The following is a 21,736-nucleotide window of genomic DNA, read 5'->3' on the forward strand; positions in this document are numbered from 1 at the left end:
GCTGAGGGTGGGGGTGATCCCCCGGACCGCCGCCGCGCTCCCAGAAAGGGGACAGAACAAGAGGCAAAAAACAAAAAAAACAAAAGCCTACGGCACCCGGTATTCCCGGGCGGTCTCCCATCCAAGTACTAACCAGGCCCGACCCTGCTTAGCTTCGGAGATCAGACGAGACCGGGCGCGTTCAGGCCGGCTTGGCCGGAGACGGTGGAGGGCGCCCCTGCCCCGCTCAAGAAGCCGAGCCTCTCTGCGCTTCCCCTCGCCGGCCGGGTCCGGCGGGCTCCGCGGGACTGGGGAGAGGGGCGGGGCGGCGTGGGGGGCTGTACACACACACACACACACACACACACACACACACACACACACACACGCGTGCGCGCGCGCGCGAGATGGGCCTCCACGGGTGGACCCGCCAAGGTGGAGACCTTCCAGCCCCCCTCCTCTCCTCGCCTCGCCTCCTTCACCTACCCGCCCCCCACCCCCAGCGCGCCGCCGCTGCTGACTGCGCACGCGCGCGCGGGGCGCTCGACCTTTGCCCCCAGCCAGGGGCCGCCCTCCCCCACAAACCCTTTCAGCTGTGCCCCCCGCCCTGTGCGTGGGCTGCCGCCTATTCCCCAGGGCCAGGGCTGGGGCACAGCGCATGGGGGAGGGGAGCGAGTGTAGGGGCGTCTCTCGGGATGTGTCCCATGGGTGGGGTGGGGTGGGGTGGGGTGGGGTGGGGTGGGGTGGTTTGGGGGGCTCTGAAGAAATCAATCCCCTCTGTCTCCTCCCTCTGGAAAACCCCCAAGCCCTTGGAGAACTGCGGGCACCGCTACCGTGGGGGCCGGACCCTGCTCTGTGTCCTTCTCTGGCCCGGTCCAAGGGGCCTGGGCCTGGCCCGGGGTGGATTGGACCCCAACCACCCCGGGGTGTGGACTTGCTAAAAATCGGCGATGAGCTATTGGATTCGAGCTTCATCTGGGTCATTTCACTAATGAATGCTCCGAAAAGAGTTTCCTAATACATCTGTGAGGGTGGCAACTGAAAGAGAAATTTAAAGCTGACAGAATAGGCGAGGAAAGGCACAGGAGATTTCCAAACCCAGTAAGGAAGCCTTTCCCGAAATGGAAGAAAGAAAGGAGCAAATGAAAACACCGGTAGCCCGCCGGGGTCAGAGTCTGCTCCTTAGAGAAAGTACCCTGACCAGGTTCACCCGTGGGTGGGTGGCGAGCTAGCGGCATTCAGAAGAGCGAGGCCCGCAGTCTGTGCAGAAGACACCTGCACTCGGGCGTGTGTGGCGGCACGATTCACAAGCAGCTCAGATGTTAAACCAAGGAGAAGCCAGGGAGTTCCCAACGCCCCAGGTGTCCTCAGCCCACGACTGGCTGCTGTGAAAATGCGAAGCCCGGGTCCCGGTCTCAGAGCAGGACAACCAGGAGGTGTGATGTACACCCCGGGGTTCCCAGGAGGATCAGGCTGAAGCTTGGACTTGGCCTCAAAGTGTCCCCTCGCCTGGCCACCCCCTTCCCCTTCCTGCTCCTCTACTCCTGGTGCCCCTCCACCCAGGGGCCAGACCTTAAACAGTCACCCGCAAGAGAATCCTGGTCCCAAAGAAGCCTTCTGGGGGACCCGTGCTGAGAGAGGTTGTGGGCATGGCCCGCTGGGGCTCTGCCCGACCCAGGTCTGGGAGATGCAACCTCCCAGCTCTGGGTCCCTGCAGGAAGTGTCGGCAAGAACAGGGCCAGTCCTCCAAAGGCCCAGGTGCAGGGAGCCCAGGCCAAGCAGCCTGTGGAAGAAGCCACATGCCGTGCCACCCCGGGAACACGACTGTAGGTCACGGCCCCTGCCACCTCCTCCTCCTCCTCCTCCTCCTCCTGCTCCTCCTCCTCTCCCCGACATGGAGCAGGGCTCAGAGACACCTCAGACGCTGCTAGCAAAGTCCAAAGGGCATCGGTTGCTCCTCCAAAGCGCACCCCCGACCCCCAGCAGGCCGCGTTGTCCAGCCAGCCCCTGGGCCTCCCCGGGGTGCCCGGCACAAAAGTGCAGACACCCACCTGACTGGCAATATCAGCTTGAGGACGTTTCTGCCACTCTAAGGACCCGCAGGCCAGCTGGGCCTCCGGGCAGGCAGGACAGAGAGCCCCGGAATCCGACGCGGCGGAGAGCTGGGTGTACGTCCCCACCAGGAGGCGGTCCCCACCTCCACGGCTCTCCCCTCGCGGGGAGCGGCAGCCGCAGGGCCTCAGAGAAGACACCAGGCTGGGCCCCCGCGGCACAGTGGGGGCACGTGCCCCGCGCGAGACTGCTGCGGCCGCCCTGCTGCCGGGTTCCTGGAGGGCTTCCTGGAAGCAGCGTCCACACCAAGCCCTTGGAAGGCCCAGGCGACGGAGGAGCCCGAGGTGGGGAGGAGCGAGTCAGGCAGGGGCCAAGGTGATGGGCCGGGCGGGGAGGAGCGTGTCACGCAGGGGCAGAGGACGGTGACAGGCCGGGCGGGAAGGAGCCGGTCAGGCAGGGGACCAGGACAGTGACGGGCCTGGCGGGGGAGGAGCGCCTCAGGCTGGGGCAGAGGAGACTGGGCTGGGTAGGGGTCAGGGTTACAGTTAGGGCGCCATTCACAATCGCAAAGATGTGGAAGCGCCCCGAGTGCCCATCGATCCACGGGTGCATTAATGAAATGTGGCGCGTGGACACCACGGAGTGCCGTTCAGCTATGAGGAACAGCGGTGAGAGGGCACCTCTCGTGTTCTCCCGGCCAGAGCTGGAACCCGTTCCAGTAAGCCAAGTGTCCCAAGAACGGACACAAGAGCGCCACGTGCGCGCGCTCGCCGGCAGATTGGTAGGAACCGATGGACACCTAAGTGGACACAGAGGAATCGCCTTCATCGGGTGGGTGTCGGGCGGGCGTGGGGAGGGGATGGGCGTGCACATCCATTAGGAATGGGGTGGGTGCGCACCAACCGGGGCATGGGCGCACTTGAAGCTCTGACCCGAGGGGGGAGGCGGGGACAGGGCGATGCAGCTGACCTTAACATTGGTACCCCCACCATACGCTGGGAGAAAATGAGAAATAAATGAATCAGAAAACGGGGGGGAGGGGGGCACGGGCAATACATGTCACCTCAATACGTGGACTCCCATGATCTGCTCGGAGAGAGAGAGAAAAGGAAATGTAATCATAGAGATAAGAGACACCTTTTCAGAAAATGAATCCGAAAAGAAAAGTAAAATGAGGCCTGTGGAGCAGGTCTGCGTGTGACTCCGGATCCCCCAACATCCAGTGCCACCACCAAAGATTCCTACGTGTAGCCCGTAGAACCCCAAAAGCAACGGGACGAGTTCTGGTCACATACTCGCTCAAAATGACGTCCTGGAATTCTCCTGGAACTCCCTCCCCTCTCAGCCTCTCAAGGTTTCCTCCAGCGTGTCGGTTCCCACAGACCAGACCTTTGGTCTGACACCTGACAGTCCAGATGCCACGCATGCTGCCGCGTGGCGGCGGTGTCACGGCTCGGGACAAGAGGAGGCCCCACGGTGCGGGCTGGGGCGCCAGGCACCGCGACGGGCGCTGAGGGTGGGGGTGATCCCCCGGACCGCCGCCGCGCTCCCAGAAAGGGGACAGAACAAGAGGCAAAAAACAAAAAAAACAAAAGCCTACGGCACCCGGTATTCCCGGGCGGTCTCCCATCCAAGTACTAACCAGGCCCGACCCTGCTTAGCTTCGGAGATCAGACGAGACCGGGCGCGTTCAGGCCGGCTTGGCCGGAGACGGTGGAGGGCGCCCCTGCCCCGCTCAAGAAGCCGAGCCTCTCTGCGCTTCCCCTCGCCGGCCGGGTCCGGCGGGCTCCGCGGGACTGGGGAGAGGGGCGGGGCGGCGTGGGGGGCTGTCCACACACACACACACACACACGCGTGCGCGCGCGCGCGAGATGGGCCTCCACGGGTGGACCCGCCAAGGTGGAGACCTTCCAGCCCCCCTCCTCTCCTCGCCTCGCCTCCTTCACCTACCCGCCCCCCACCCCCAGCGCGCCGCCGCTGCTGACTGCGCACGCGCGCGCGGGGCGCTCGACCTTTGCCCCCAGCCAGGGGCCGCCCTCCCCCACAAACCCTTTCAGCTGTGCCCCCCGCCCTGTGCGTGGGCTGCCGCCTATTCCCCAGGGCCAGGGCTGGGGCACAGCGCATGGGGGAGGGGAGCGAGTGTAGGGGCGTCTCTCGGGATGTGTCCCATGGGTGGGGTGGGGTGGGGTGGGGTGGGGTGGGGTGGGGTGGTTTGGGGGGCTCTGAAGAAATCAATCCCCTCTGTCTCCTCCCTCTGGAAAACCCCCAAGCCCTTGGAGAACTGCGGGCACCGCTACCGTGGGGGCCGGACCCTGCTCTGTGTCCTTCTCTGGCCCGGTCCAAGGGGCCTGGGCCTGGCCCGGGGTGGATTGGACCCCAACCACCCCGGGGTGTGGACTTGCTAAAAATCGGCGATGAGCTATTGGATTCGAGCTTCATCTGGGTCATTTCACTAATGAATGCTCCGAAAAGAGTTTCCTAATACATCTGTGAGGGTGGCAACTGAAAGAGAAATTTAAAGCTGACAGAATAGGCGAGGAAAGGCACAGGAGATTTCCAAACCCAGTAAGGAAGCCTTTCCCGAAATGGAAGAAAGAAAGGAGCAAATGAAAACACCGGTAGCCCGCCGGGGTCAGAGTCTGCTCCTTAGAGAAAGTACCCTGACCAGGTTCACCCGTGGGTGGGTGGCGAGCTAGCGGCATTCAGAAGAGCGAGGCCCGCAGTCTGTGCAGAAGACACCTGCACTCGGGCGTGTGTGGCGGCACGATTCACAAGCAGCTCAGATGTTAAACCAAGGAGAAGCCAGGGAGTTCCCAACGCCCCAGGTGTCCTCAGCCCACGACTGGCTGCTGTGAAAATGCGAAGCCCGGGTCCCGGTCTCAGAGCAGGACAACCAGGAGGTGTGATGTACACCCCGGGGTTCCCAGGAGGATCAGGCTGAAGCTTGGACTTGGCCTCAAAGTGTCCCCTCGCCTGGCCACCCCCTTCCCCTTCCTGCTCCTCTACTCCTGGTGCCCCTCCACCCAGGGGCCAGACCTTAAACAGTCACCCGCAAGAGAATCCTGGTCCCAAAGAAGCCTTCTGGGGGACCCGTGCTGAGAGAGGTTGTGGGCATGGCCCGCTGGGGCTCTGCCCGACCCAGGTCTGGGAGATGCAACCTCCCAGCTCTGGGTCCCTGCAGGAAGTGTCGGCAAGAACAGGGCCAGTCCTCCAAAGGCCCAGGTGCAGGGAGCCCAGGCCAAGCAGCCTGTGGAAGAAGCCACATGCCGTGCCACCCCGGGAACACGACTGTAGGTCACGGCCCCTGCCACCTCCTCCTCCTCCTCCTCCTCCTCCTGCTCCTCCTCCTCTCCCCGACATGGAGCAGGGCTCAGAGACACCTCAGACGCTGCTAGCAAAGTCCAAAGGGCATCGGTTGCTCCTCCAAAGCGCACCCCCGACCCCCAGCAGGCCGCGTTGTCCAGCCAGCCCCTGGGCCTCCCCGGGGTGCCCGGCACAAAAGTGCAGACACCCACCTGACTGGCAATATCAGCTTGAGGACGTTTCTGCCACTCTAAGGACCCGCAGGCCAGCTGGGCCTCCGGGCAGGCAGGACAGAGAGCCCCGGAATCCGACGCGGCGGAGAGCTGGGTGTACGTCCCCACCAGGAGGCGGTCCCCACCTCCACGGCTCTCCCCTCGCGGGGAGCGGCAGCCGCAGGGCCTCAGAGAAGACACCAGGCTGGGCCCCCGCGGCACAGTGGGGGCACGTGCCCCGCGCGAGACTGCTGCGGCCGCCCTGCTGCCGGGTTCCTGGAGGGCTTCCTGGAAGCAGCGTCCACACCAAGCCCTTGGAAGGCCCAGGCGACGGAGGAGCCCGAGGTGGGGAGGAGCGAGTCAGGCAGGGGCCAAGGTGATGGGCCGGGCGGGGAGGAGCGTGTCACGCAGGGGCAGAGGACGGTGACAGGCCGGGCGGGAAGGAGCCGGTCAGGCAGGGGACCAGGACAGTGACGGGCCTGGCGGGGGAGGAGCGCCTCAGGCTGGGGCAGAGGAGACTGGGCTGGGTAGGGGTCAGGGTTACAGTTAGGGCGCCATTCACAATCGCAAAGATGTGGAAGCGCCCCGAGTGCCCATCGATCCACGGGTGCATTAATGAAATGTGGCGCGTGGACACCACGGAGTGCCGTTCAGCTATGAGGAACAGCGGTGAGAGGGCACCTCTCGTGTTCTCCCGGCCAGAGCTGGAACCCGTTCCAGTAAGCCAAGTGTCCCAAGAACGGACACAAGAGCGCCACGTGCGCGCGCTCGCCGGCAGATTGGTAGGAACCGATGGACACCTAAGTGGACACAGAGGAATCGCCTTCATCGGGTGGGTGTCGGGCGGGCGTGGGGAGGGGATGGGCGTGCACATCCATTAGGAATGGGGTGGGTGCGCACCAACCGGGGCATGGGCGCACTTGAAGCTCTGACCCGAGGGGGGAGGCGGGGACAGGGCGATGCAGCTGACCTTAACATTGGTACCCCCACCATACGCTGGGAGAAAATGAGAAATAAATGAATCAGAAAACGGGGGGGAGGGGGGCACGGGCAATACATGTCACCTCAATACGTGGACTCCCATGATCTGCTCGGAGAGAGAGAGAAAAGGAAATGTAATCATAGAGATAAGAGACACCTTTTCAGAAAATGAATCCGAAAAGAAAAGTAAAATGAGGCCTGTGGAGCAGGTCTGCGTGTGACTCCGGATCCCCCAACATCCAGTGCCACCACCAAAGATTCCTACGTGTAGCCCGTAGAACCCCAAAAGCAACGGGACGAGTTCTGGTCACATACTCGCTCAAAATGACGTCCTGGAATTCTCCTGGAACTCCCTCCCCTCTCAGCCTCTCAAGGTTTCCTCCAGCGTGTCGGTTCCCACAGACCAGACCTTTGGTCTGACACCTGACAGTCCAGATGCCACGCATGCTGCCGCGTGGCGGCGGTGTCACGGCTCGGGACAAGAGGAGGCCCCACGGTGCGGGCTGGGGCGCCAGGCACCGCGACGGGCGCTGAGGGTGGGGGTGATCCCCCGGACCGCCGCCGCGCTCCCAGAAAGGGGACAGAACAAGAGGCAAAAAACAAAAAAAACAAAAGCCTACGGCACCCGGTATTCCCGGGCGGTCTCCCATCCAAGTACTAACCAGGCCCGACCCTGCTTAGCTTCGGAGATCAGACGAGACCGGGCGCGTTCAGGCCGGCTTGGCCGGAGACGGTGGAGGGCGCCCCTGCCCCGCTCAAGAAGCCGAGCCTCTCTGCGCTTCCCCTCGCCGGCCGGGTCCGGCGGGCTCCGCGGGACTGGGGAGAGGGGCGGGGCGGCGTGGGGGGCTGTCCACACACACACACACACACACGCGTGCGCGCGCGCGCGAGATGGGCCTCCACGGGTGGACCCGCCAAGGTGGAGACCTTCCAGCCCCCCTCCTCTCCTCGCCTCGCCTCCTTCACCTACCCGCCCCCCACCCCCAGCGCGCCGCCGCTGCTGACTGCGCACGCGCGCGCGGGGCGCTCGACCTTTGCCCCCAGCCAGGGGCCGCCCTCCCCCACAAACCCTTTCAGCTGTGCCCCCCGCCCTGTGCGTGGGCTGCCGCCTATTCCCCAGGGCCAGGGCTGGGGCACAGCGCATGGGGGAGGGGAGCGAGTGTAGGGGCGTCTCTCGGGATGTGTCCCATGGGTGGGGTGGGGTGGGGTGGGGTGGGGTGGGGTGGGGTGGTTTGGGGGGCTCTGAAGAAATCAATCCCCTCTGTCTCCTCCCTCTGGAAAACCCCCAAGCCCTTGGAGAACTGCGGGCACCGCTACCGTGGGGGCCGGACCCTGCTCTGTGTCCTTCTCTGGCCCGGTCCAAGGGGCCTGGGCCTGGCCCGGGGTGGATTGGACCCCAACCACCCCGGGGTGTGGACTTGCTAAAAATCGGCGATGAGCTATTGGATTCGAGCTTCATCTGGGTCATTTCACTAATGAATGCTCCGAAAAGAGTTTCCTAATACATCTGTGAGGGTGGCAACTGAAAGAGAAATTTAAAGCTGACAGAATAGGCGAGGAAAGGCACAGGAGATTTCCAAACCCAGTAAGGAAGCCTTTCCCGAAATGGAAGAAAGAAAGGAGCAAATGAAAACACCGGTAGCCCGCCGGGGTCAGAGTCTGCTCCTTAGAGAAAGTACCCTGACCAGGTTCACCCGTGGGTGGGTGGCGAGCTAGCGGCATTCAGAAGAGCGAGGCCCGCAGTCTGTGCAGAAGACACCTGCACTCGGGCGTGTGTGGCGGCACGATTCACAAGCAGCTCAGATGTTAAACCAAGGAGAAGCCAGGGAGTTCCCAACGCCCCAGGTGTCCTCAGCCCACGACTGGCTGCTGTGAAAATGCGAAGCCCGGGTCCCGGTCTCAGAGCAGGACAACCAGGAGGTGTGATGTACACCCCGGGGTTCCCAGGAGGATCAGGCTGAAGCTTGGACTTGGCCTCAAAGTGTCCCCTCGCCTGGCCACCCCCTTCCCCTTCCTGCTCCTCTACTCCTGGTGCCCCTCCACCCAGGGGCCAGACCTTAAACAGTCACCCGCAAGAGAATCCTGGTCCCAAAGAAGCCTTCTGGGGGACCCGTGCTGAGAGAGGTTGTGGGCATGGCCCGCTGGGGCTCTGCCCGACCCAGGTCTGGGAGATGCAACCTCCCAGCTCTGGGTCCCTGCAGGAAGTGTCGGCAAGAACAGGGCCAGTCCTCCAAAGGCCCAGGTGCAGGGAGCCCAGGCCAAGCAGCCTGTGGAAGAAGCCACATGCCGTGCCACCCCGGGAACACGACTGTAGGTCACGGCCCCTGCCACCTCCTCCTCCTCCTCCTCCTCCTCCTGCTCCTCCTCCTCTCCCCGACATGGAGCAGGGCTCAGAGACACCTCAGACGCTGCTAGCAAAGTCCAAAGGGCATCGGTTGCTCCTCCAAAGCGCACCCCCGACCCCCAGCAGGCCGCGTTGTCCAGCCAGCCCCTGGGCCTCCCCGGGGTGCCCGGCACAAAAGTGCAGACACCCACCTGACTGGCAATATCAGCTTGAGGACGTTTCTGCCACTCTAAGGACCCGCAGGCCAGCTGGGCCTCCGGGCAGGCAGGACAGAGAGCCCCGGAATCCGACGCGGCGGAGAGCTGGGTGTACGTCCCCACCAGGAGGCGGTCCCCACCTCCACGGCTCTCCCCTCGCGGGGAGCGGCAGCCGCAGGGCCTCAGAGAAGACACCAGGCTGGGCCCCCGCGGCACAGTGGGGGCACGTGCCCCGCGCGAGACTGCTGCGGCCGCCCTGCTGCCGGGTTCCTGGAGGGCTTCCTGGAAGCAGCGTCCACACCAAGCCCTTGGAAGGCCCAGGCGACGGAGGAGCCCGAGGTGGGGAGGAGCGAGTCAGGCAGGGGCCAAGGTGATGGGCCGGGCGGGGAGGAGCGTGTCACGCAGGGGCAGAGGACGGTGACAGGCCGGGCGGGAAGGAGCCGGTCAGGCAGGGGACCAGGACAGTGACGGGCCTGGCGGGGGAGGAGCGCCTCAGGCTGGGGCAGAGGAGACTGGGCTGGGTAGGGGTCAGGGTTACAGTTAGGGCGCCATTCACAATCGCAAAGATGTGGAAGCGCCCCGAGTGCCCATCGATCCACGGGTGCATTAATGAAATGTGGCGCGTGGACACCACGGAGTGCCGTTCAGCTATGAGGAACAGCGGTGAGAGGGCACCTCTCGTGTTCTCCCGGCCAGAGCTGGAACCCGTTCCAGTAAGCCAAGTGTCCCAAGAACGGACACAAGAGCGCCACGTGCGCGCGCTCGCCGGCAGATTGGTAGGAACCGATGGACACCTAAGTGGACACAGAGGAATCGCCTTCATCGGGTGGGTGTCGGGCGGGCGTGGGGAGGGGATGGGCGTGCACATCCATTAGGAATGGGGTGGGTGCGCACCAACCGGGGCATGGGCGCACTTGAAGCTCTGACCCGAGGGGGGAGGCGGGGACAGGGCGATGCAGCTGACCTTAACATTGGTACCCCCACCATACGCTGGGAGAAAATGAGAAATAAATGAATCAGAAAACGGGGGGGAGGGGGGCACGGGCAATACATGTCACCTCAATACGTGGACTCCCATGATCTGCTCGGAGAGAGAGAGAAAAGGAAATGTAATCATAGAGATAAGAGACACCTTTTCAGAAAATGAATCCGAAAAGAAAAGTAAAATGAGGCCTGTGGAGCAGGTCTGCGTGTGACTCCGGATCCCCCAACATCCAGTGCCACCACCAAAGATTCCTACGTGTAGCCCGTAGAACCCCAAAAGCAACGGGACGAGTTCTGGTCACATACTCGCTCAAAATGACGTCCTGGAATTCTCCTGGAACTCCCTCCCCTCTCAGCCTCTCAAGGTTTCCTCCAGCGTGTCGGTTCCCACAGACCAGACCTTTGGTCTGACACCTGACAGTCCAGATGCCACGCATGCTGCCGCGTGGCGGCGGTGTCACGGCTCGGGACAAGAGGAGGCCCCACGGTGCGGGCTGGGGCGCCAGGCACCGCGACGGGCGCTGAGGGTGGGGGTGATCCCCCGGACCGCCGCCGCGCTCCCAGAAAGGGGACAGAACAAGAGGCAAAAAACAAAAAAAACAAAAGCCTACGGCACCCGGTATTCCCGGGCGGGCTCCCATCCAAGTACTAACCAGGCCCCACCCTGCTTAGCTTCGGAGATCAGACGAGACCGGGCGCGTTCAGGCCGGCTTGGCCGGAGACGGTGGAGGGCGCCCCTGCCCCGCTCAAGAAGCCGAGCCTCTCTGCGCTTCCCCTCGCCGGCCGGGTCCGGCGGGCTCCGCGGGACTGGGGAGAGGGGCGGGGCGGCGTGGGGGGCTGTCCACACACACACACACACACACGCGTGCGCGCGCGCGCGAGATGGGCCTCCACGGGTGGACCCGCCAAGGTGGAGACCTTCCAGCCCCCCTCCTCTCCTCGCCTCGCCTCCTTCACCTACCCGCCCCCCACCCCCAGCGCGCCGCCGCTGCTGACTGCGCACGCGCGCGCGGGGCGCTCGACCTTTGCCCCCAGCCAGGGGCCGCCCTCCCCCACAAACCCTTTCAGCTGTGCCCCCCGCCCTGTGCGTGGGCTGCCGCCTATTCCCCAGGGCCAGGGCTGGGGCACAGCGCATGGGGGAGGGGAGCGAGTGTAGGGGCGTCTCTCGGGATGTGTCCCATGGGTGGGGTGGGGTGGGGTGGGGTGGGGTGGGGTGGGGTGGTTTGGGGGGCTCTGAAGAAATCAATCCCCTCTGTCTCCTCCCTCTGGAAAACCCCCAAGCCCTTGGAGAACTGCGGGCACCGCTACCGTGGGGGCCGGACCCTGCTCTGTGTCCTTCTCTGGCCCGGTCCAAGGGGCCTGGGCCTGGCCCGGGGTGGATTGGACCCCAACCACCCCGGGGTGTGGACTTGCTAAAAATCGGCGATGAGCTATTGGATTCGAGCTTCATCTGGGTCATTTCACTAATGAATGCTCCGAAAAGAGTTTCCTAATACATCTGTGAGGGTGGCAACTGAAAGAGAAATTTAAAGCTGACAGAATAGGCGAGGAAAGGCACAGGAGATTTCCAAACCCAGTAAGGAAGCCTTTCCCGAAATGGAAGAAAGAAAGGAGCAAATGAAAACACCGGTAGCCCGCCGGGGTCAGAGTCTGCTCCTTAGAGAAAGTACCCTGACCAGGTTCACCCGTGGGTGGGTGGCGAGCTAGCGGCATTCAGAAGAGCGAGGCCCGCAGTCTGTGCAGAAGACACCTGCACTCGGGCGTGTGTGGCGGCACGATTCACAAGCAGCTCAGATGTTAAACCAAGGAGAAGCCAGGGAGTTCCCAACGCCCCAGGTGTCCTCAGACCACGACTGGCTGCTGTGAAAATGCGAAGCCCGGGTCCCGGTCTCAGAGCAGGACAACCAGGAGGTGTGATGTACACCCCGGGGTTCCCAGGAGGATCAGGCTGAAGCTTGGACTTGGCCTCAAAGTGTCCCCTCGCCTGGCCACCCCCTTCCCCTTCCTGCTCCTCTACTCCTGGTGCCCCTCCACCCAGGGGCCAGACCTTAAACAGTCACCCGCAAGAGAATCCTGGTCCCAAAGAAGCCTTCTGGGGGACCCGTGCTGAGAGAGGTTGTGGGCATGGCCCGCTGGGGCTCTGCCCGACCCAGGTCTGGGAGATGCAACCTCCCAGCTCTGGGTCCCTGCAGGAAGTGTCGGCAAGAACAGGGCCAGTCCTCCAAAGGCCCAGGTGCAGGGAGCCCAGGCCAAGCAGCCTGTGGAAGAAGCCACATGCCGTGCCACCCCGGGAACACGACTGTAGGTCACGGCCCCTGCCACCTCCTCCTCCTCCTCCTCCTCCTCCTGCTCCTCCTCCTCTCCCCGACATGGAGCAGGGCTCAGAGACACCTCAGACGCTGCTAGCAAAGTCCAAAGGGCATCGGTTGCTCCTCCAAAGCGCACCCCCGACCCCCAGCAGGCCGCGTTGTCCAGCCAGCCCCTGGGCCTCCCCGGGGTGCCCGGCACAAAAGTGCAGACACCCACCTGACTGGCAATATCAGCTTGAGGACGTTTCTGCCACTCTAAGGACCCGCAGGCCAGCTGGGCCTCCGGGCAGGCAGGACAGAGAGCCCCGGAATCCGACGCGGCGGAGAGCTGGGTGTACGTCCCCACCAGGAGGCGGTCCCCACCTCCACGGCTCTCCCCTCGCGGGGAGCGGCAGCCGCAGGGCCTCAGAGAAGACACCAGGCTGGGCCCCCGCGGCACAGTGGGGGCACGTGCCCCGCGCGAGACTGCTGCGGCCGCCCTGCTGCCGGGTTCCTGGAGGGCTTCCTGGAAGCAGCGTCCACACCAAGCCCTTGGAAGGCCCAGGCGACGGAGGAGCCCGAGGTGGGGAGGAGCGAGTCAGGCAGGGGCCAAGGTGATGGGCCGGGCGGGGAGGAGCGTGTCACGCAGGGGCAGAGGACGGTGACAGGCCGGGCGGGAAGGAGCCGGTCAGGCAGGGGACCAGGACAGTGACGGGCCTGGCGGGGGAGGAGCGCCTCAGGCTGGGGCAGAGGAGACTGGGCTGGGTAGGGGTCAGGGTTACAGTTAGGGCGCCATTCACAATCGCAAAGATGTGGAAGCGCCCCGAGTGCCCATCGATCCACGGGTGCATTAATGAAATGTGGCGCGTGGACACCACGGAGTGCCGTTCAGCTATGAGGAACAGCGGTGAGAGGGCACCTCTCGTGTTCTCCCGGCCAGAGCTGGAACCCGTTCCAGTAAGCCAAGTGTCCCAAGAACGGACACAAGAGCGCCACGTGCGCGCGCTCGCCGGCAGATTGGTAGGAACCGATGGACACCTAAGTGGACACAGAGGAATCGCCTTCATCGGGTGGGTGTCGGGCGGGCGTGGGGAGGGGATGGGCGTGCACATCCATTAGGAATGGGGTGGGTGCGCACCAACCGGGGCATGGGCGCACTTGAAGCTCTGACCCGAGGGGGGAGGCGGGGACAGGGCGATGCAGCTGACCTTAACATTGGTACCCCCACCATACGCTGGGAGAAAATGAGAAATAAATGAATCAGAAAACGGGGGGGAGGGGGGCACGGGCAATACATGTCACCTCAATACGTGGACTCCCATGATCTGCTCGGAGAGAGAGAGAAAAGGAAATGTAATCATAGAGATAAGAGACACCTTTTCAGAAAATGAATCCGAAAAGAAAAGTAAAATGAGGCCTGTGGAGCAGGTCTGCGTGTGACTCCGGATCCCCCAACATCCAGTGCCACCACCAAAGATTCCTACGTGTAGCCCGTAGAACCCCAAAAGCAACGGGACGAGTTCTGGTCACATACTCGCTCAAAATGACGTCCTGGAATTCTCCTGGAACTCCCTCCCCTCTCAGCCTCTCAAGGTTTCCTCCAGCGTGTCGGTTCCCACAGACCAGACCTTTGGTCTGACACCTGACAGTCCAGATGCCACGCATGCTGCCGCGTGGCGGCGGTGTCACGGCTCGGGACAAGAGGAGGCCCCACGGTGCGGGCTGGGGCGCCAGGCACCGCGACGGGCGCTGAGGGTGGGGGTGATCCCCCGGACCGCCGCCGCGCTCCCAGAAAGGGGACAGAACAAGAGGCAAAAAACAAAAAAAACAAAAGCCTACGGCACCCGGTATTCCCGGGCGGTCTCCCATCCAAGTACTAACCAGGCCCGACCCTGCTTAGCTTCGGAGATCAGACGAGACCGGGCGCGTTCAGGCCGGCTTGGCCGGAGACGGTGGAGGGCGCCCCTGCCCCGCTCAAGAAGCCGAGCCTCTCTGCGCTTCCCCTCGCCGGCCGGGTCCGGCGGGCTCCGCGGGACTGGGGAGAGGGGCGGGGCGGCGTGGGGGGCTGTCCACACACACACACACACACACGCGTGCGCGCGCGCGCGAGATGGGCCTCCACGGGTGGACCCGCCAAGGTGGAGACCTTCCAGCCCCCCTCCTCTCCTCGCCTCGCCTCCTTCACCTACCCGCCCCCCACCCCCAGCGCGCCGCCGCTGCTGACTGCGCACGCGCGCGCGGGGCGCTCGACCTTTGCCCCCAGCCAGGGGCCGCCCTCCCCCACAAACCCTTTCAGCTGTGCCCCCCGCCCTGTGCGTGGGCTGCCGCCTATTCCCCAGGGCCAGGGCTGGGGCACAGCGCATGGGGGAGGGGAGCGAGTGTAGGGGCGTCTCTCGGGATGTGTCCCATGGGTGGGGTGGGGTGGGGTGGGGTGGGGTGGGGTGGTTTGGGGGGCTCTGAAGAAATCAATCCCCTCTGTCTCCTCCCTCTGGAAAACCCCCAAGCCCTTGGAGAACTGCGGGCACCGCTACCGTGGGGGCCGGACCCTGCTCTGTGTCCTTCTCTGGCCCGGTCCAAGGGGCCTGGGCCTGGCCCGGGGTGGATTGGACCCCAACCACCCCGGGGTGTGGACTTGCTAAAAATCGGCGATTAGCTATTGGATTCGAGCTTCATCTGGGTCATTTCACTAATGAATGCACCGAAAAGAGTTTCCTAATACATCTGTGAGGGTGGCAACTGAAAGAGAAATTTAAAGCTGACAGAATAGGCGAGGAAAGGCACAGGAGATTTCCAAACCCAGTAAGGAAGCCTTTCCCGAAATGGAAGAAAGAAAGGAGCAAATGAAAACACCGGTAGCCCGCCGGGGTCAGAGTCTGCTCATTAGAGAAAGTACCCTGACCAGGTTCACCCGTGGGTGGGTGGCGAGCTAGCGGCATTCAGAAGAGCGAGGCCCACAGTCTGTGCAGAAGACACCTGCACTCGGGCGTGTGTGGCGGCTCGATTCACAAGCAGCTCAGATGTTAAACCAAGGAGAAGCCAGGGAGTTCCCAACGCCCCAGGTGTCCTCAGCCCACGACTGGCTGCTGTGAAAATGCGAAGCCCGGGTCCCGGTCTCAGAGCAGGACAACCAGGAGGTGTGATGTACACCCCGGGGTTCCCAGGAGGATCAGGCTGAAGCTTGGACTTGGCCTCAAAGTGTCCCCTCGCCTGGCCACCCCCTTCCCCTTCCTGCTCCTCTACTCCTGGTGCCCCTCCACCCAGGGGCCAGACCTTAAACAGTCACCCGCAAGAGAATCCTGGTCCCAAAGAAGCCTTCTGGGGGACCCGTGCTGAGAGAGGTTGTGGGCATGGCCCGCTGGGGCTCTGCCCGACCCAGGTCTGGGAGATGCAACCTCCCAGCTCTGGGTCCCTGCAGGAAGTGTCGGCAAGAACAGGGCCAGTCCTCCAAAGGCCCAGGTGCAGGGAGCCCAGGCCAAGCAGCCTGTGGAAGAAGCCACATGCCGTGCCACCCCGGGAACACGACTGTAGGTCACGGCCCCTGCCACCTCCTCCTCCTCCTCCTCCTCCTCCTGCTCCTCCTCCTCTCCCCGACATGGAGCAGGGCTCAGAGACACCTCAGACGCTGCTAGCAAAGTCCAAAGGGCATCGGTTGCTCCTCCAAAGCGCACCCCCGACCCCCAGCAGGCCGCGTTGTCCAGCCAGCCCCTGGGCCTCCCCGGGGTGCCCGGCACAAAAGTGCAGACACCCACCTGACTGGCAATATCAGCTTGAGGACGTTTCTGCCACTCTAAGGACCCGCAGGCCAGCTGGGCCTCCGGGCAGGCAGGACAGAGAGCCCCGGAATCCGACGCGGCGGAGAGCTGGGTGTACGTCCCCACCAGGAGGCGGTCCCCACCTCCACGGCTCTCCCCTCGCGGGGAGCGGCAGCCGCAGGGCCTCAGAGAAGACACCAGGCTGGGCCCCCGCGGCACAGTGGGGGCACGTGCCCCGCGCGAGACTGCTGCGGCCGCCCTGCTGCCGGGTTCCTGGAGGGCTTCCTGGAAGCAGCGTCCACACCAAGCCCTTGGAAGGCCCAGGCGACGGAGGAGCCCGAGGTGGGGAGGAGCGAGTCAGGCAGGGGCCAAGGTGATGGGCCGGGCGGGGAGGAGCGTGTCACGCAGGGGCAGAGGACGGTGACAGGCCGGGCGGGAAGGAGCCGGTCAGGCAGGGGACCAGGACAGTGACGGGCCTGGCGGGGGAGGAGCGCCTCAGGCTGGGGCAGAGGAGACTGGGCTGGGTAGGGGTCAGGGTTACAGTTAGGGCGCCATTCACAATCGCAAAGATGTGGAAGCGCCCCGAGTGCCCATCGATCCACGGGTGCATTAATGAAATGTGGCGCGTGGACACCACGGAGTGCCGTTCAGCTATGAGGAACAGCGGTGAGAGGGCACCTCTCGTGTTCTCCCGGCCAGAGCTGGAACCCGTTCCAGTAAGCCAAGTGTCCCAAGAACGGACACAAGAGCGCCACGTGCGCGCGCTCGCCGGCAGATTGGTAGGAACCGATGGACACCTAAGTGGACACAGAGGAATCGCCTTCATCGGGTGGGTGTCGGGCGGGCGTGGGGAGGGGATGGGCGTGCACATCCATTAGGAATGGGGTGGGTGCGCACCAACCGGGGCATGGGCGCACTTGAAGCTCTGACCCGAGGGGGGAGGCGGGGACAGGGCGATGCAGCTGACCTTAACATTGGTACCCCCACCATACGCTGGGAGAAAATGAGAAATAAATGAATCAGAAAACGGGGGGGAGGGGGGCACGGGCAATACATGTCACCTCAATACGTGGACTCCCATGATCTGCTCGGAGAGAGAGAGAAAAGGAAATGTAATCATAGAGATAAGAGACACCTTTTCAGAAAATGAATCCGAAAAGAAAAGTAAAATGAGGCCTGTGGAGCAGGTCTGCGTGTGACTCCGGATCCCCCAACATCCAGTGCCACCACCAAAGATTCCTACGTGTAGCCCGTAGAACCCCAAAAGCAACGGGACGAGTTCTGGTCACATACTCGCTCAAAATGACGTCCTGGAATTCTCCTGGAACTCCCTCCCCTCTCAGCCTCTCAAGGTTTCCTCCAGCGTGTCGGTTCCCACAGACCAGACCTTTGGTCTGACACCTGACAGTCCAGATGCCACGCATGCTGCCGCGTGGCGGCGGTGTCACGGCTCGGGACAAGAGGAGGCCCCACGGTGCGGGCTGGGGCGCCAGGCACCGCGACGGGCGCTGAGGGTGGGGGTGATCCCCCGGACCGCCGCCGCGCTCCCAGAAAGGGGACAGAACAAGAGGCAAAAAACAAAAAAAACAAAAGCCTACGGCACCCGGTATTCCCGGGCGGTCTCCCATCCAAGTACTAACCAGGCCCGACCCTGCTTAGCTTCGGAGATCAGACGAGACCGGGCGCGTTCAGGCCGGCTTGGCCGGAGACGGTGGAGGGCGCCCCTGCCCCGCTCAAGAAGCCGAGCCTCTCTGCGCTTCCCCTCGCCGGCCGGGTCCGGCGGGCTCCGCGGGACTGGGGAGAGGGGCGGGGCGGCGTGGGGGGCTGTCCACACACACACACACACACACGCGTGCGCGCGCGCGCGAGATGGGCCTCCACGGGTGGACCCGCCAAGGTGGAGACCTTCCAGCCCCCCTCCTCTCCTCGCCTCGCCTCCTTCACCTACCCGCCCCCCACCCCCAGCGCGCCGCCGCTGCTGACTGCGCACGCGCGCGCGCGCGCGCGCGCGGGGCGCTCGACCTTTGCCCCCAGCCAGGGGCCGCCCTCCCCCACAAACCCTTTCAGCTGTGCCCCCCGCCCTGTGCGTGGGCTGCCGCCTATTCCCCAGGGCCAGGGCTGGGGCACAGCGCATGGGGGAGGGGAGCGAGTGTAGGGGCGTCTCTCGGGATGTGTCCCATGGGTGGGGTGGGGTGGGGTGGGGTGGGGTGGGGTGGGGTGGTTTGGGGGGCTCTGAAGAAATCAATCCCCTCTGTCTCCTCCCTCTGGAAAACCCCCAAGCCCTTGGAGAACTGCGGGCACCGCTACCGTGGGGGCCGGACCCTGCTCTGTGTCCTTCTCTGGCCCGGTCCAAGGGGCCTGGGCCTGGCCCGGGGTGGATTGGACCCCAACCACCCCGGGGTGTGGACTTGCTAAAAATCGGCGATTAGCTATTGGATTCGAGCTTCATCTGGGTCATTTCACTAATGAATGCACCGAAAAGAGTTTCCTAATACATCTGTGAGGGTGGCAACTGAAAGAGAAATTTAAAGCTGACAGAATAGGCGAGGAAAGGCACAGGAGATTTCCAAACCCAGTAAGGAAGCCTTTCCCGAAATGGAAGAAAGAAAGGAGCAAATGAAAACACCGGTAGCCCGCCGGGGTCAGAGTCTGCTCATTAGAGAAAGTACCCTGACCAGGTTCACCCGTGGGTGGGTGGCGAGCTAGCGGCATTCAGAAGAGCGAGGCCCACAGTCTGTGCAGAAGACACCTGCACTCGGGCGTGTGTGGCGGCTCGATTCACAAGCAGCTCAGATGTTAAACCAAGGAGAAGCCAGGGAGTTCCCAACGCCCCAGGTGTCCTCAGCCCACGACTGGCTGCTGTGAAAATGCGAAGCCCGGGTCCCGGTCTCAGAGCAGGACAACCAGGAGGTGTGATGTACACCCCGGGGTTCCCAGGAGGATCAGGCTGAAGCTTGGACTTGGCCTCAAAGTGTCCCCTCGCCTGGCCACCCCCTTCCCCTTCCTGCTCCTCTACTCCTGGTGCCCCTCCACCCAGGGGCCAGACCTTAAACAGTCACCCGCAAGAGAATCCTGGTCCCAAAGAAGCCTTCTGGGGGACCCGTGCTGAGAGAGGTTGTGGGCATGGCCCGCTGGGGCTCTGCCCGACGCAGGTCTGGGAGATGCAACCTCCCAGCTCTGGGTCCCTGCAGGAAGTGTCGGCAAGAACAGGGCCAGTCCTCCAAAGGCCCAGGTGCAGGGAGCCCAGGCCAAGCAGCCTGTGGAAGAAGCCACATGCCGTGCCACCCCGGGAACACGACTGTAGGTCACGGCCCCTGCCACCTCCTCCTCCTCCTCCTCCTCCTCCTGCTCCTCCTCCTCTCCCCGACATGGAGCAGGGCTCAGAGACACCTCAGACGCTGCTAGCAAAGTCCAAAGGGCATCGGTTGCTCCTCCAAAGCGCACCCCCGACCCCCAGCAGGCCGCGTTGTCCAGCCAGCCCCTGGGCCTCCCCGGGGTGCCCGGCACAAAAGTGCAGACACCCACCTGACTGGCAATATCAGCTTGAGGACGTTTCTGCCACTCTAAGGACCCGCAGGCCAGCTGGGCCTCCGGGCAGGCAGGACAGAGAGCCCCGGAATCCGACGCGGCGGAGAGCTGGGTGTACGTCCCCACCAGGAGGCGGTCCCCACCTCCACGGCTCTCCCCTCGCGGGGAGCGGCAGCCGCAGGGCCTCAGAGAAGACACCAGGCTGGGCCCCCGCGGCACAGTGGGGGCACGTGCCCCGCGCGAGACTGCTGCGGCCGCCCTGCTGCCGGGTTCCTGGAGGGCTTCCTGGAAGCAGCGTCCACACCAAGCCCTTGGAAGGCCCAGGCGACGGAGGAGCCCGAGGTGGGGAGGAGCGAGTCAGGCAGGGGCCAAGGTGATGGGCCGGGCGGGGAGGAGCGTGTCACGCAGGGGCAGAGGACGGTGACAGGCCGGGCGGGAAGGAGCCGGTCAGGCAGGGGACCAGGACAGTGACGGGCCTGGCGGGGGAGGAGCGCCTCAGGCTGGGGCAGAGGAGACTGGGCTGGGTAGGGGTCAGGGTTACAGTTAGGGCGCCATTCACAATCGCAAAGATGTGGAAGCGCCCCGAGTGCCCATCGATCCACGGGTGCATTAATGAAATGTGGCGCGTGGACACCACGGAGTGCCGTTCAGCTATGAGGAACAGCGGTGAGAGGGCACCTCTCGTGTTCTCCCGGCCAGAGCTGGAACCCGTTCCAGTAAGCCAAGTGTCCCAAGAACGGACACAAGAGCGCCACGTGCGCGCGCTCGCCGGCAGATTGGTAGGAACCGATGGACACCTAAGTGGACACAGAGGAATCGCCTTCATCGGGTGGGTGTCGGGCGGGCGTGGGGAGGGGATGGGCGTGCACATCCATTAGGAATGGGGTGGGTGCGCACCAACCGGGGCATGGGCGCACTTGAAGCTCTGACCCGAGGGGGGAGGCGGGGACAGGGCGATGCAGCTGACCTTAACATTGGTACCCCCACCATACGCTGGGAGAAAATGAGAAATAAATGAATCAGAAAACGGGGGGGAGGGGGGCACGGGCAATACATGTCACCTCAATACGTGGACTCCCATGATCTGCTCGGAGAGAGAGAGAAAAGGAAATGTAATCATAGAGATAAGAGACACCTTTTCAGAAAATGAATCCGAAAAGAAAAGTAAAATGAGGCCTGTGGAGCAGGTCTGCGTGTGACTCCGGATCCCCCAACATCCAGTGCCACCACCAAAGATTCCTACGTGTAGCCCGTAGAACCCCAAAAGCAACGGGACGAGTTCTGGTCACATACTCGCTCAAAATGACGTCCTGGAATTCTCCTGGAACTCCCTCCCCTCTCAGCCTCTCAAGGTTTCCTCCAGCGTGTCGGTTCCCACAGACCAGACCTTTGGTCTGACACCTGACAGTCCAGATGCCACGCATGCTGCCGCGTGGCGGCGGTGTCACGGCTCGGGACAAGAGGAGGCCCCACGGTGCGGGCTGGGGCGCCAGGCACCGCGACGGGCGCTGAGGGTGGGGGTGATCCCCCGGACCGCCGCCGCGCTCCCAGAAAGGGGACAGAACAAGAGGCAAAAAACAAAAAAAACAAAAGCCTACGGCACCCGGTATTCCCGGGCGGTCTCCCATCCAAGTACTAACCAGGCCCGACCCTGCTTAGCTTCGGAGATCAGACGAGACCGGGCGCGTTCAGGCCGGCTTGGCCGGAGACGGTGGAGGGCGCCCCTGCCCCGCTCAAGAAGCCGAGCCTCTCTGCGCTTCCCCTCGCCGGCCGGGTCCGGCGGGCTCCGCGGGACTGGGGAGAGGGGCGGGGCGGCGTGGGGGGCTGTCCACACACACACACACACACACGCGTGCGCGCGCGCGCGAGATGGGCCTCCACGGGTGGACCCGCCAAGGTGGAGACCTTCCAGCCCCCCTCCTCTCCTCGCCTCGCCTCCTTCACCTACCCGCCCCCCACCCCCAGCGCGCCGCCGCTGCTGACTGCGCACGCGCGCGCGGGGCGCTCGACCTTTGCCCCCAGCCAGGGGCCGCCCTCCCCCACAAACCCTTTCAGCTGTGCCCCCCGCCCTGTGCGTGGGCTGCCGCCTATTCCCCAGGGCCAGGGCTGGGGCACA

At 64.0% G+C, this 21,736-nt stretch overlaps 7 pseudogenes; all 7 read right to left on the reverse strand.

Moving 5' to 3' along the window:
• Positions 1–84: 84 nt before the first annotated feature.
• LOC142862808 (uncharacterized) lies at positions 85–203 on the reverse strand (annotated as a pseudogene).
• Positions 204–3,624: 3,421 nt separating this feature from the next.
• Positions 3,625–3,743, reverse strand: LOC142862809 (uncharacterized; annotated as a pseudogene).
• Positions 3,744–7,140: 3,397 nt separating this feature from the next.
• On the reverse strand, positions 7,141–7,259 carry LOC142862810 (uncharacterized; annotated as a pseudogene).
• A 3,397-nt stretch (positions 7,260–10,656) lies between these two features.
• Positions 10,657–10,775, reverse strand: LOC142862905 (uncharacterized; annotated as a pseudogene).
• Positions 10,776–14,172: 3,397 nt separating this feature from the next.
• LOC142862811 (uncharacterized) lies at positions 14,173–14,291 on the reverse strand (annotated as a pseudogene).
• A 3,392-nt stretch (positions 14,292–17,683) lies between these two features.
• On the reverse strand, positions 17,684–17,802 carry LOC142862812 (uncharacterized; annotated as a pseudogene).
• A 3,409-nt stretch (positions 17,803–21,211) lies between these two features.
• On the reverse strand, positions 21,212–21,330 carry LOC142862813 (uncharacterized; annotated as a pseudogene).
• Positions 21,331–21,736: the final 406 nt, after the last annotated feature.

This window comes from Microcebus murinus, chromosome 20, assembly GCF_040939455.1.
Source record: "Microcebus murinus isolate Inina chromosome 20, M.murinus_Inina_mat1.0, whole genome shotgun sequence".
Taxonomy (NCBI): Eukaryota; Metazoa; Chordata; class Mammalia; order Primates; family Cheirogaleidae; genus Microcebus; species Microcebus murinus.